The sequence below is a fragment of the Vipera berus genome, assembly GCF_964194415.1.
Source record: "Vipera berus genome assembly, chromosome: 4".
In the NCBI taxonomy this organism is placed as follows: Eukaryota; Metazoa; Chordata; class Lepidosauria; order Squamata; family Viperidae; genus Vipera; species Vipera berus.
In genome coordinates, this window is record NC_138206.1 from 98,790,885 (window position 1) to 98,805,337 (window position 14,453).

Consider the following 14,453-nt stretch of genomic DNA (forward strand, 5'->3'; position numbering starts at 1 on the left):
GCAAGACTCAAACTAAAAAAAGAGAAATGCAAGATTGGGGTACAGTCTACCGAGTTCCTGGGATTCCATATCCATGCTGATGGCATCCATCCATTGGAGTCAAAGCTGAAAATGATTCAGCTGACACCAAGCCCTAGGCCCAAGGGGGAGCTTCAAGCTTTCTTGGGCCTTCTTAATTTTTACCATGCATTCTTCCCCAATAAGACCACAGTGGCAATTATGCGCAGTTTGACAAGGAGGCCTTGGCCATTGTGGCCGGGGTTAAAAAGTTCCATGACTATTTGTATGGCCGCCAAATCACGGTCTTCACAGACCCCAAGTGCTTCTTGGGTTTTTCATGACAACCAAACAGACACCTCAGATTCTGTCTCCTAGAATGCTGAGGTGGTCTATATTCCTTTCAGCCTATAGCTACAGGCTGACTCATAAACCAGGCAAAGAAATGGGCCATGCAGACAGCCTTAGCAGATTGCCTTTGCCACACGTGGAGCCAGATCTGGCTCCAGCTACACACATCCTAGCTATACAGGATTTACCAGAGTCTCCTCTCAATGCTGGAGACGTAACTGCTGAGACAGCAACAGATAAAACATTGAGCCGTGTGTTGAATTGGGTGCACACAGGATGGCTTGACAAATGTCTAGGGCCATAATTTCAAAGTTTCTTCATGAGAAGAGCTGAGCTTTCAGCTCATAAGGGGTGCATCCTGTGGGGGAGTAAGGTCATAGTCCCCAGCTCTTTAAGACCTAGAGTGCTTGATTCTTTGCACAAAGGCCATCCGGGAATAGTCTGGATGAAGGCACTGGTGAGGAGCTATCTCTGGTGGCCAGAGCTAGATAAAGTTATTGAGGCCCAAGTACATGGTTGCTACACATGTCAACAATCCACACTGGAGATGCCACAGGCCCCTGTCCGTCGATGGGAGGAAACACACACACCGTGGTCAAGAATCCACGTTGATTTTGCAGGGCCCTTTCAGGGACAGCTGTTTTTAATAGTGGTCAACAGCCACTCTAAATGGTTAGAGGTGGTCCCAATTTCCACCATGACTACTGCTAGGACCATTCAGGTGCTGAGGAAACTATTTGCAACACATGGTCTTCCACAAGTCTTAGTCTCCAATAATGGGGCCCAGTTTACCGCTTCAGAATTCCAGGCCTTCCTCAGGGCAAACCTCATAAGGCCCACCACATCAGCTCCCTTTCACCCGTCGTCGAACGGTCAGGCGGAACACATGGTTTCACAACAAAGGAATCCCTGAAACGCATTGTCACAGGATTGGCACCACAGGCTGGCTGATTTTTTACTCTGCCAGCACACAACACCCTGCATTGCCATGGGCAAAAGCCCAGCCGAGCTTCGTTGGGGCAGGCATTTGATCACCGAACTGGACAGGCTGCACCCCGACAGAGTCGCCTCAGACACTGCATGGTCAAAGGCGCCAAGAAATTTACAAGTGGGTGATCGGGTTTGGACCTGGAATTATGGGCAAGGGGATTTGTGGGTGGTAGCAAGGGTTGTTAAGGTGTCAGGACCACTCTCCTATGAGGTGGTCCTGGAAGATGGGCAAGTCATTCACTGGCACATTGATCAGCTGTGTCGGCAGTTAGCAGATCAATCACTGGCTCAGGACTCCCAAGAGGAACAAACACAGGGTTCACAGGACTGCGGCCCAACAGAGCAGCTTGCACGCTCTGAAAGAACTCTTGTTCATATTGATGGGGGGTTGGCCATAGAAGAGCACATTCCAAACACAGAGTCTGCTTCCACAGATCAGGAAAGACAAACTGAACTGAGAGACACCCCTGCAGACTTCACTGCACAGTTGGACTTTGGTTTGGGCCTACCGGCACTGTCCAGCCAAAGGGACTCAAGTCACTGTGACTCCACTGAGCCTCAGAGCCCTGGTCTACCTGGCCTGGCAGGCAAGAAGGTAGACCGGGGGATCCCTGTAACCCCTAGACCAGGGGTCTTCAAACTCGGCCCTTTTATGACTCATGGACTTCAACTCCCAGAATTCCTCAGCCAGCATGCCTGGCTGAGAAATTCTGGGAGTTGAAGTCCATGAGTCATAAAAGGGCCGAGTTTGAAGACCCATGCCCTAGACGTTCTGAACAGCCACAAAAGCCACCCAAGTATCTGCAAGATTATGTAAAACAAATGAGAGTTTGTGCTATCTAGGGGGAAGGGGTGTAATGTATTGGCCTTATATGTTTAATTCAGTTGCTTTATGTCTGACTTTGCTTAATTACTGACCTATTTCTCTCTGTGTTATGTAACGATTGCTGGGCTGAGCTAGACTTGCTGTCTCCAGTCTGTTAAGTAAGTTTGGGGCCAGATACTGCTACTTTAAACCTATTGGTTGCCACCTAGAGGCCAACCGTATAAATAGCTGTGCAGCAACTATTAGCTTGCTTCTGGTCTGTTCTGACTCTGAATAAACTTGTTGCTGTTTGAACACCTCATCTCGCTTAATGCCTGCAAGAACCGAATATTTAACACATAGGATCAGCTGTTCACAATTGAGCCCACAATGCTTCAAAATACAATTTTTAGTGTAATTTTTTTTGTTATTCATTTAACTGAACTCTGTTACCAAGGTCCTGTTAGTTTCCTCTGCTTGCCTGCTCATTTCTATTCAAATCAGTAGATTAGAAATAGATTAAAATCCTCTCCTGGTTACTTTTGACAATACCCTTATTTAAATACTGTAAATATTCAAAATTGATGTTTGATGTTTTGCCTCATGTATTTTTATTAGTCTCGATAGTAAATTCTGAACATATATTCATGCCAATCCTCCCAGGTGTATGCATGAACATAATTTTTCATATGAACATGTTATGCCATGATCGGTGGTTACTAGGAGTATGCAGTGACCTAGATTCAAAGGGGAAAAGAGGGTTTGGATGCTCAGAGGCATTTCTCCTTACACCTGCTAGCAATTCCTTAAAGAAGTGATGTCTTTTCCTCTGCTTATATGGTGCTAAGAAAAGACAAATGATGACCTCTGTTAGGTCTGTTTCCCCTCACTTTTTTTTACCTTTGAATCTGAATTACTCCACAGTCCTAGTGGAAATTAGATGCCAAGGAGGTGCCCTGTTAATAGACACACCACAATCTTTGCCTTTTATTTGTGTAAGATGAACAGCTTTTTGAAAACGTAAGGGTTAAATAATTGGCTAAAGCAAATTATGATTGTGGTTTTGTATTTATTATTTATTAACAAAGTCTAGATTTCTATCATTGGGCGTTTGTGGGACTAAAATAAACCTGGGCAGTTATTTCCTTCTTTGCTCTTTTATATGAGTTCCCGAAACTCATTCACATAAGGGCATCCTAACAATTGATTCCCAGTGACTTTTCTCCTTATAGTCTGGTTAGTTAACATGAAATTGGCTGTGCAATAAGCACATTGAATGGGGGGAGGGTAGAGTTGCCCAAATCGAGAATGTTTTTTTAGCTTCTTTGTAAGTCTCCAGTCATCTGTGTCAAATGAAATTTGTTACAAGATAAAGCAATAAAATCTATGTGTCAGGGATGATTTTTGTTTGGTTCCTGCCCTCAGCAGGGATTGGAATTTATGACCACAAGACTTCTTCCAACTCTTTGATTCTATCAGTGGGGAGCCTTCCAGGATGTATGGATGCAATACAGAAGAGCTAATAAAACATATTTGGAAGTCTTGTTTCCAAGCCCATGTCCAATAGAGAAAATCGATTATTTCTTGTGCCCAAAGGATACAATTAAAAGTAAAGACATTTCATTTACTACTAACAAGAATTCTGATAAGACCATGGGCAGGAATCAAAATTTTGAAAGAAAGTTCACTTGAGTTCATGACTGACTATATAGAGAAATATTTTTAACCTTATGGGGAGTGTTCAGTTTTTCTGAGTCATAAATGTAAGACATATCTAGTGTTTTCTCATCCATCATATTATCTGCATTGAACAGCAGTAACTGGAAAAAATTGAGCATTTTAAGAACCTGTTTGAAGCTTAAACACAATGCAGTTTTATCACTGCTTTGATTGATTAGACTTCCATTATTTTGGCATCTCAATAAATAAATGGTATGGTGCTTAAAAATCCAAAATGAGTTATGTGTGCAACTTCTTTCAAATTATGGAAGCTGAGAAATAGATATGCAGAACACAGCTAGTGCTTACAAGATTAGGGGTTGCATCTGACTAGCTGTATCACCAGTGTCTGGAGAGACTGATATACTGTGGAAGTAATAAGCTGGTGAAATAGATGAGAGGTAGAAATGAAAGTAGGCAAGCTTGCCTGTTGTTTGCTTGTGGTTCTTTTAGATACTCAAACTAGTGTGCAGTAAAGATATGTGCAGAGCCATTGTAATAGAGATTTAATATGTGAAGATGAGATTAGATAAAACCTGAAATACATAATTTCAGATTATGAGTCTATGAGGATTTGAGCAAATTAGGTATGTTGGCTCTCATCACTTCAATATTTCTTCTGTTTTTAACAAGCAATTTAGAAGTTATGGCGGGATGGCAGTCTTGGCACATACTGACCTATAGATTTTTATATTACTATTTATATGATTTGTTACCTTTTTCCACAATAACATGGGAGTTTATTTCCAAGTAATTCTCTTTAACATTAGAGCAGCACAACCAAACCTCATTATATTCTGGTAGTGCTAGTGGACTTATAAAGTGTCTGTGGAGAAACCATTGTAAATCATCTCTGGAAATCTGCACAGCTCTCACTGTTTGGATTTCCTACGGAAATGCTGTTCTGTAGAATCTAGCTGTTCTCCAAGACCTAGGACAATGATGGTGGTTGGTCCTCTTTGGTTTTTTATTCTGTTTTCAGGTCAGTTACATTCATTTTCTTTGACATATGTTGTTTTATTTTTAATGTTTAAATTGTAAGCCACCCATGAACACCATGGAGTTAGGTAGATTTGAAATTGAATAGTATACCTTTAACATTATCAAATATCAATATCTTTCTACCTAGGTCCTTGGGAAGGACTCGATAGATGGATAAAACTGCCAAATCTAATCTGAACATCTGACTGACTATGCGAGAACCATAATGATAATATACAGCCAGATATTGCAATGGAATTTGGACTACCCCGGATCTTCGGTCCTTTCGCCGTGGCCTTAAAACATTCCTTTTCCATCAGGCTGACCTGGACTGACAGGGATTTTTAAAATGTTTTAAACTTATTATTGGGGCTGCTAGTTTAATTCTTTTTTAACTTTTGTATTATTGTATTTTTATTGTTGTTAGCCGCCCTGAGTCCTTCGGGAGATAGGGCGGCATATAAGTCCCAAAAATAAATAAATAAATAAATAAATAAATAAATAAATAAATAAATAAATAAATAAATAAATAAACAAACTGCACAAATGTGTCATCAACACGGAAAAATAGTGAAAAATGAAGGAATCAAGTTGCTGTTATGACCCAGGTTACCTAGGCAAACACAGGCTTCAATAAAGTCCTGTATTGCTCTGCTATCCCAAGACAAATGGCCCTACAACAGCCAGTAAAAACTCCACCCTGAAGGCAGCCATCCACAGTCAGTGCAACACAATCTCACAAACTAAACTAAAAGTCACCAGAGCTGATTTACAAGGCAAGGAGGAAGTCCGTAGACCAAAAATAAGGTGTAAACACCACAAGGCAAGATCTGTAAGTCATAAACAAGATTCAAGGTGAGGGTGAAGGTTTGGTCTCTGAGCTTGTGGGTTTCCGAACATTTTGTTACATTCGTAAACTAATCCACAAGTTCAGAGAATGAACCTTCACCCTCATCCTACACCCAAAGTACAGATATTTGCCACTATGGATGATACAAGGTCCACAAGACAAGGTCTGTAGTCTGCAGGGCAGAAACATGGTCCAAAGCAGAGTTTACAATGGCTGGGAAAGTGCATGCCAAAACAAACCCAATTGTTCCCGATGAAGACACTGGCTCCTGACCTCTGATTAAATCAGCTCAAGCCAGAGTTTTCTTGTGAGAAGGGGCAGGGTGGTCTACTTGCCAGCATCCTTACAGACCTCCTTTGAGCTAGTCCATCCTGCTCCAGCAGGAGACCATATACCATTTCAGACAAATGGCTTTCTATTCTCTTCTTAAAAGCCTCCAGTGATGGAAGACCCACAATCTCTGAAGGCAAGCTGTTACACTGGTTAATTGTCCTCACCATTAGGAAAATTCTCCTTAGTTTTAGGTTGCTTCTCTCCTTGTTTAGTTTCCCTCCATTGATTCTTGTCTTTCCTTTTGGTGCTTTGGAAAATAGTTTGACCCCCTTTCTTTGTGGCAGCCCCTTAAATATTGAAACACTTTTATCATGCCTCCCCTACTCCTTCTTTTCACTAGACATATCCAATTCTTGCAACCATTCTTCATATGTTTTAATCTCTAATCCCCTAATCATCTTTGTCACTCTTTTCTGCACTCTTTCCAGACTCTCAACATCTTTTTTATATTGTGGTGACCAAAACTGGATTCTGTATTCCAAGTGTCTTATTAAGGCTTCATAAAACAGTACTAATATTTCACATGATCTTGATTGTATCCCCCCATTAATGCAGCCTAGGATTGCAGTGGCTTTTTTTGACTGCTGCCGCACACTGTTGGCTTATATTTAAATTATTGTCCACTAGGACTCCAAGTTCCCTTAGTTACTGCTATTGAATCAGTTTTCACCTAATCTGTACTTATGTAGTTGGTTTTTCGTACCTAAGTGTAAAATCTTACTTTTCCTTTACACTGAATTTTATTTTGTTAGATAGGGCCTGTTGTTCAAGTTTGCTGAGATCCAAGTGGATCTTGAGCCCCTCTTCTGGAATATTTGCTATTCCTGCTGTCTTCAAAATTGATGAGCTCCCCTTCTATTCTCTCATATAGATCATTTATGAAGATATTGAATAGTACTGGGTCTAAAACAGGATCTTGAGGTACCCCACTGCTTACTTCCTTCTGTCTGGATATAGTTCTGTTAAGGACCAGATGTTGAATACAATTTGTAGCCAGTTACAAATCCATCTGGTGGTGGTGCTGTCTATCCCACATTTTTCTAATTTACCAAGAAATAGCTTGTGGTCCACTTTGTCAAATGCCTTATTGAAATCCAAGTATATTATGTCCACAGCATTTTGCTGGTCTACTAGTTTAATCACTTTATCAAAGAATGAAATAAGATTTGTTTGGCATGATCTGTTTTTGACAAACTCATGTTGGCTTCTGATTATAACTTTGTTTGCTTTTAAGTGTATGCAGATTTGTTGCTTGAATATCTTTTACAGGATCTTCCTAGGCTGATTGGTCTGTAGTTTCCTGGGTCTGGTTTTTTCTCCCTTTTTTGAAGATGGGAACCACATAAGCTCTTTTCCAGTACTCGGATAGTTCCCTGGTGCTCCAAGAAGTTTGAAAGATATGGTACAATATTTGTGACATCATATCTGCCAGTTCCTTTAGAACTCTGGGATGTAATCCCCCTCTCCCCTCAATATCATCAAAGCAATTAACACCTGAGCAATTCCAGAAATTAGATACACAGCTGTAATAATGGACTAAAGCAGAGTTAAAAGCCCTGAATAGAAAGACCAAAAAAATAATGAATCATGACATTCAACCCTGCAGCAATTTTGACATTGTATATATCAAGGAACATTGGTAGGTGTGGAATATTGCAAGTACATCAGACAGTTGAAGAAGAAAAAGGGGTATTGGAAGAATATATGAAGGACAGGGAAGAAGATACACTGAAGCATTACACCATGAAGATTTACTGAATACCCAAGAGATTAAGCCGGCCTAGAAGAATGATCGATAACTGAAATAACAGGCAAGTTTGTCCTTGGAGTAAAAAATGAAGCAGGGCACAGGGTGATAGAATTTTGTCAAGAGAATATGATGGTCATAGCAAACACTCTTTTCCAACAAACCAAGAGATGGCTCTACACATGGACATCACCAGATGGTCAACACAGAAATCAGATTGACTATGTGCTCTGCAGCCAAAGATGGAGAAGCTCTATACAGTCAGTAAAAACAAGACCAGGAGCTGACTGTGGCTTAGATCATGAGCTTCTTGTTGCAAAATTTAGGCTTAAACTGAAGAAAGTAGGGAAAAGCACTAGGCCACTGAGATATGAACTAAATCATATCCCTGATAAATATACAGTAGAGATGACCAATAGATTTAAGGAATTAGATGTGATAGAGTGCCTGAACTATGGACGGAGGTTCACAACATTGTACAAGAGGTAGCAACCAAAACCATCCCAAAGAAAAAGAAATGCAAAAAGCAAAATGGCTGTCTGAGGAAGCTTTGCAAATAGGTGAGGAAAGGAAGGAAGCAAAAGGCAAGGGAGAAAAAGAAAGATACGCCCAATTGAATGCAGAATTCCAGAGAATAGCTAGAAGAGATAAGAATGCCTTCTTAAATGAACAGTGCAAAGAAATAGAAGAAAACAATAGATTAGGGAGGACCAGAGATCTTTTCAAGAAAATTGGAGAGATGAAGGGAACGTTTCATGCAAAGATGGGCATGATAAAGGACCAAAATGGCAGGGACCTAACAGAGGCAGAAGAGATTAAGAAGAGGTGGCAAAATTACACAGAAGAACTATACAAGAGTGAGCTTAGCATCCCTGATGACCACGATGGGGTGGTCACTGACCTCGAGTCAGACATCCTAGAATGTGAAGTGAAATGGGCTGTAGGAAATCTGAGCAACAACAAAGCTAGTGGAGGTGACAGTATTCCAAGTGAGCTATTCAAAATCTTAAAAGACGATGCAGTAAAAGTGCTACACTCAATTTGACAGCAAACTTGGAAAACTCAACAGTGGCCAGAGGATTGGAAAAGATCAGTTTACATTCCAATTCCAAAGAAAGGCAATGCCAAAGAATGTTCAAACTATCGCACCATTGCACTCTTTCACATGCTAGCAAAGCTAGGCTTAAAATCCTACAAGCTAGACTCCAGCAGTATGTGTATCGAGAACTTCCAGAAGTACTGGCAGGATTTTGAAGACGAAGAGGAACTAGAGATCAAATTGCCAACATACGCTGGATCATGGAGAAAGCTAGGGAGTTCCAGAAAAACATCTACTTCTACTTCATTGACTATGCTAAAGCCTTTTGATTCTGTGGATCACAACAAATTGTGGCAAGTTCTTAAAGAGATGGGAGTACCAGACCATCTTATTTGTCACTTGAGAAACCTACATGCTAGTGAAGAAGCAACAGTGAGAACTGGACACAGAACCACTGATTGGTTCAAAATTGGGAAAGGAGTCCGGCAAGGCTGTATATTGTCACCCTGCCTATTTAACTTATATGCAGAGGAAATCATGAGAAAGGCAGGGCTAAATGAATCAAAAGTTGGAATTAAGATTTCTGGGAGAAATATCAACAACCTAAGATATGCAGATGATACCAGTCTAATGGCAGAAAGTGAAGAGGAACTAAAGAGCCTCTTGTTGTGGGTGAAGGAGAGTGCAAAAGTTGGCTTGAAACTTAACATTAAGAAAACCAAGATCATGGCATCTGGTCCTCTCAATTCCTAGCAAATAGATGGGGAAGAAATGGAGGTAGTGACAGATTTCATTTTCCTCGGCTCCAAGGTCATCGCAGATGGGGACTGCAGCCAAGAAATTAAAAGACGCTTGCCCTGGGGAGGAAAGCTATGGCAAATCTAGACAACATACCAAAAAGCAGAGATGTCACCCAATCAACAAAAGTGCGTATAGTCAAGGCTATGGTCTTCCCAGTTGCAATGTGTGGCTGTGAAAGTTGGACCATAAGAAAGGCTGAGCACCAAAGAATTGAGGCCTTTGAACTATGGTCCTGGAGAAGACTCCTGCGAGTCCCTTGGACTGCAAGGCGATCAAACCAGTCACTCCTAGAGGAGATCAACCCTGACTGCTCTTTAGAAGGCCAGATCTTGAAATCGAAACTCAAATACTTTGGCCACCTAATGAGAAGGAAGGACTCACTGGAGAAGAGCCTAATGCCGGGAAAGATTGAGGGCAATAGAAGAAGGGCACAACAGAGAATGAGATGGCTGGATGGAGTCACTGAAGCAGTAGGCGTGAGCTTAAATGGACTCCAGAAGATGGTAGAGGACAGGAAGGCCTGGAGGAATGTTGTCCATGGGGTCGTAATGGGTCAGACATGACTTTGCAACTAACAACAACAGAAGAATGATCAAATAAAGATTAGAAAAGAGACATAGCAAGGAAAAATATTACATGGTGAGTACATTTAAAAAACTGAGACCAAGCAGATAACAAGAAGTCCTGGCAATGACTAAGAGCAGGTAAATTGAAGAAAAAGACCAGAGGGACTAATTCTGATTGCACAAGACCAAGCCTTAAGAACAAATGCATATAAAGTCAAAATTGAGAAGAAACAACAGGCAGGAAACGCTGCTTCTGCAAAAAAGCTGAAAAAAACAAACAAACAATGGGCCACCTAGTTAGCTTCTGCAAGAAGACTGCACAGACTGATTGCAACCAATGGCATGACAAAATAGCAATAATGGTGTGTTGGATATCTGCAAGAAATACTGTTTGTCTGCAAGTAAGAACTGGTGGGACCACAAAACAAACAAAGTAATAGAAAATCAAGAAGCTTAAAATGCTTTGGGACTTTAGGATTCAAGTAGGTAGGCACTTCTCCAGACTTAATAACTGTTGACAAAAAAGACAAAAAAGTCTGGATGTTGGATATTGCAATACTTGGAGATAGCAGGTTAGAAGAGAGAGAACTGGAGAAAATCACAAAATATAAATACCTGAAAATAGAAATACCATGATTGTGATCAAAGACAGCAAAATACCTATAGCAATAGGTCCCCTGACTGCAATCCTAAAACACTTGAACACCATTGACATTGACAAAATCTCCATTAGTCAATCACAAAAGACAGCTTTGCTTGGAACAGGCAACATCGTACAATGATACCTTTAATGCAAGGTATATGCATTAATGTCATCAAACAACAACTGCCTATCCCAGGTCCTTGGGAATGACTGAATAAGTGGATAAAAATGCCAAATAGTCTAAATATAGGGCTGGGCATTCAACCATAATGGTAATAATAAACTGCTAACAAATGAAAGCAGGCATTGGCAGGTAATTTAAAAGGCAGCTAAGAATAAGCATTGATGTAAGTTAAAAATTGGAACTTACCAAATGTACAGAAAAACAAATATCAAAATAATGTAATAAAAACATGAACAATATACTGGCAAGAAGGTAAAAGAACAAGAAGAACTGAGGGCAGGTGAACCAAGGCAGTCATAGAATGGATCCCACTTAATAAAAAGCGTCCATGAAAGAGACCTAAAACAAGATGGATCACGACATCAGCAGGTATTGCGGGCCCAATTGGCAAACGAAAACCCAGGACCGCATTGGTTGGAAACATGCAGAAAAGGCCTTCATCCTGCAAAGGATAGACAATGGCTAAAATGATGATGATGATACTGGCAAGGAAATGGTTTATATAGTCAATGTCAGACTTGACCCAACTTAGACTTTTAGGAAAGAAAGACCCTCAACTCCATTTGGTTGAAGTGATAGGTTCTTTTGCTAAAGTTAAATGGTTGCAACATGAATAAAGCTAGATCTGAGTATTTCTGTGCAAAGGTTACACTTTCCCTCTGTTATGTATGCAGGCACCTGCATAGCAACAGCCACCAGGGGGCGTTGGCCTGAACGGTTTTGGTGGGAAACCCAGTTTCGGCGGGAAACCTAGGGCCAACCCCATTGGCTGTCCGCTTACCAGGCCAGGTATTTAAGGAGGCCAGGTAACCCTCATTCCCCAGTACGCTACCCCCTCTAATAAAGAGCTGAACACGTATTCCGGCTTGCGTCTCTTCCTTGCGTCAGACCCACTACACAATACCCTCCTTTCCCTGGTCCTCCCCCCCTTGACCAGTTTATCAGTGTCCAATAGAAAGCCTTTATGATCTTTTGGAATGGCTTGGAGCTTGGTGCCTCTCAGTGCAATTTCACATTCGGTTCCCAGGCCAGTCATCCTTGGAGGCTGGTTTATTCTGGTTTGGCACCTCTGGTCCTTGCCAATGTGTCTCCCCTCCATCCATTTGTCTTCTCATTCCCAGGCCCACATGTTACTAACCTAAATTCCTTCTCCCTCCTTTGCAATTTATGACAGGGTACCAGTGAAGCGAAGAAGCTGGAGATGGCAGACCTCACAGTCAATTTCTATGAAAGATTGAAGGGAAAGTGAATGAAGATGAAACCTGGTAGTGGCTTATAACTGAAATATTAAAAAAAAGAAACTAAAGGCTTGATTTTGGCTGCTTAAGACTGAGCTATTCAAACTAATCCAGGCCAGAATTTTTTAAAAATCATCAAATAATTTTGTGAAGATTGCACATGGAAGCAGATGAAACAATAGTTCAGATATTCAGTTCATAGAAGAAGATCACACAAACAATAACACACCATTTCCAAAATGATTCGTTGGAACATTTGTAAAAATTACGATGTGCCGATAATGAAAAATTGGTGGGAATATATAGTAAAACCAAAAAAAAGCTGAAATTGAGCAGGTTAAAATATTGTGGGATTTCCAAATGCAAACTGATAAAATCTTGCCCCATAATACATAAAATTTAACTGTGACTGAAAGGATGAAATTGTGAATAATTGACATGGTATATGACAGAATAAAAGATAAAAGAATTGGAGAAGATAACAGAGTATCAAGATCTGAAAATCAAAGTTGAAAGGTTAGAGCATAAACCAGTCATGATAGTCACAGAGGTTATCAGTACCTGGGTGTCATACTAAAACATGTCGGAAAGCACTTAGAAAATCTGCGCACTGACAAAATTTCCATCTGTCTGTTACAAAAGGCCACACTGCCTGGATCTACACGTATAGTACATTAATACGTTACAACATTCTAGGTTCTTGGGAAGAACTTGATACGTATGAAGGCCAATACTAGCTAAAGAGCTGCCAGCTGTGATTTCACATCTTTAGGTACATAATAACTGGAACAGTATTACTCTATAGGACATTTAGGTGATGTTCCAAAGGCTGACAGCCTTGAAATGTATTTTTACCATGAATACATATTTCTATCCCCTCAACTAACAGCTGTTCCATGTGGTTTGCTTGCTTCCTTATTTAGTCTTCCTTCTTACCAGGCCTCACTGAAGGTGTTCAGTCATTTTTATTTCTTCAGGGCCTTTAAATAAGCATGGGAAAGAAATAATGGATATGTTTGGTTTAGTGGTTAAGGCACTAGGCTAGAAAGTAGACCATAAGTTCCACCTTAAACACGAAAACTGGCCAGGTAAATTTGGGCCAATCACTGTTGCTCAGCCCAACCTCACAGGGTTATTATTGTAGGGAAAATAGAAGGAAAGAGTATTATGTAAGTTCACCACCTTGAGTTATTTATAAAAATGAAATCTCTATAGAATAAAAATAAAAGTATTATAAAAATGATGAGATAAAATAATAAAAAATAAATGTGCAAAAAAAGTAAAAGATAAGAGAAACTAGGACATGGAACATGGAGGGACTTTCATCCTGTATACTGTTTATAGACTTTGGGATAGAAGAAGATAATGTATTTTTTAAGTTTCAATAAAAATACCTTTTCAGTACCATGCAAAGCAAGTTATTGCATTAATAGCAGGCTCCCTGCAGCACCGTATAGCTACTCTGAATGGAAAGGCTGAGTATCTCTTTTTATGACTCAGTGGGTTAGGACACTGAGCTTGTCGATCAGAAGGTCGGCAGTTTGGCGGGTCGAATCCCGAGTGCCGCGTAACAGAGTGAGCGCCTGTTACTCGTCCCAGCTTCTGCCAACCTAGCAGTTCGAAAGCATGTAAAAATGCAAGTAGAAAAATAGGGACCACTACGGTGGGAAGGTAACAGCATTCCGTGCGCCTTTGGCATCTAGTCATGCTGGCCACATGACCACGGAGACGTCCTCGGACAAGCGCTGGCTCTTCGGCTTTGAAACGGAGATGAGCACCAGCCCCTAGAGTCGGAAACGACTAGCACGCATGTGCGGGGGAAACTTTACCTTTACCTTATCCCCTTGTGGCTGCTATTTAATGAGGGGAAAGGTGAATATGCAAAATGCTATTGCACCTTTTGTATAAAGATATTTGACAAACCAGGATTAGTGAAATGGTTCTAGTCCAGCTTCCTCTAACTTCTCACTTTTTTCCTGGACTTGGCATAAGAAGAGAGACTGTGATTGTACAATTGTTAACACCGTCTTGCCTTTTTTGAGCCTCCAAATGATGTACCTGCCTAAGCTGATTATTTCAGTGTTTCACAACTATGCATCAGCAAATAAATACAGAGAGCACCCACTGCTTTATAGGTTCTTTCCCCTGTCAAAAAGATAAGTGTTTGGGGGGGGAATATTTATAATTATTAACATAGGGAATACATATT